A 1,654-nucleotide genomic window follows, 5' to 3' on the forward strand; every position below is an offset into this window, starting at 1 on the left:
ACCGAGAGGGGCCCCGGAAACCCCCTCAGCGCCGTGACACCGACACAGCCTCCGGGGAGCCGCCTCAGCGCCGTGACACCGACATTGCCTCCGGGGAAACTCCCCCACCACCGTGACACCGACACAGCCTTCGGGGAACCGCCTCAGCGCCGTGACACCGAGAGAACCCCCGGGGTAAAACCGCCCCCCTCGCTCCCGCCCACTCCCCCGCCCGGCTTCGCCGGCTCTCCCCTGGAGCTCCGTCTACTCCCAGCTCCAAGGGGACCTCATCGCTCTCTACAACTACCTGAAGGGAGGGTACAGTGAAGACTGGGGACTGGTCTCTTCTGCTCTGCCTACAGAGAGGACAAGAGAAAATGGCCTAGAGCTGGGACAGGGGAGACTCAGATTAGATAGTAGAAGGGTTTTCACTGTTAGGGTGGTCAGGCATTGGAATAGGTTGCCCAGGAATGTGCACCACCTCATGGGTGTTTAAGAGGCATCAGGATCTGGTGCTGGATGATATGGTTTAGTGGTTTAGGGGTTACAGGGTAGTGCTGGATGGATGGTTGGAATTGATGTTCTTAAAGGTCTCTTCCAACCTTGATGATTCTGTCATTCTTTGTGTTGGCACAGATGCCAGACACAGCTGAGGGAGCATGCCTTGGGCAGCTGTAGAAGTTAGGAGAGCTGGCAGTTGCTTCACCAGGACCACAGCTGTTACATAAAGTGCCCCAAACAGCACTGTGCAGGAGAGAGGCCACCCCATTACTCCCATTTGTTCACCATCCCCTCTCTAAAGAGGCCTAAATGCGAAAGCCAGTTTATTCCTATTCCCCAACCCTTCAACTGACTGCTCCTGTCTTTCCCACAGCTGAGGAAGGTGCTGTTACACCACTACCCAACATGCTGCCAAGTCCAGAGCAGGAGCCCTTGTCAGGGAAGGCTGGACAGGGCTGTTGCCACCTCCCAGCATCGAAAGTGCAGCCCACTGCCATGTAGCAACTTTCCAGTCCACTGCCTTTGAGAGGCCAAAACTCATGCACCAGGTAGGAGCCAACACCCACCCAGAGGCTCGGACCCTTGGACTCAGGCTCTGAGGAACATCTTGGCTTTATGAAGCACAGTGACATGCTCATTTCAGATGGTAAAACAATAGCCTGATTTTTTTTATCATCTCTCTCTCACTTCTAGCTCCCTGGTAGTGAGCAAAGGCACTCAGGCAGCATGACCAGCTGATGACTCCAGAAGGGGTAAGCACAGAGGGACAGGCTGCTGGGCACATCACTAACCCTCAGGAAGACACAGGATCAAGAGAGAGAAGGCAGCATTCCTCTCACAGTTCTGTACAAAGATCAGGTATGAAAAAGGCATCAAAGAAATCAATTAATCCACACATGACAGTATTTATTAGTTGTTTTAACACATCACCCAGTGGCAGATGCACCCAGAGATGAATTGACTTTGGGACCCTTTTGTTCCCAGCCCATGAGACTGGCCATGGGCTGGGACCATTGGCAATGCCTGACCACTGCAGGACAGAGCTGGACCCTGCTCATCTTTTAGGGTTTGAGGCAGTAGCTAGTCAAGTCAAATTGATGGGTTAATATTGTACAAGAGGCACACCACAGGTAACAGCCATTAAAGTTCATGGGATTCAGTTCCTTGCATCACA

The sequence above is a fragment of the Geospiza fortis genome, unplaced genomic scaffold, assembly GCF_000277835.1.
Source record: "Geospiza fortis unplaced genomic scaffold, GeoFor_1.0 scaffold130, whole genome shotgun sequence".
NCBI classification, from domain to species: domain Eukaryota; kingdom Metazoa; phylum Chordata; class Aves; order Passeriformes; family Thraupidae; genus Geospiza; species Geospiza fortis.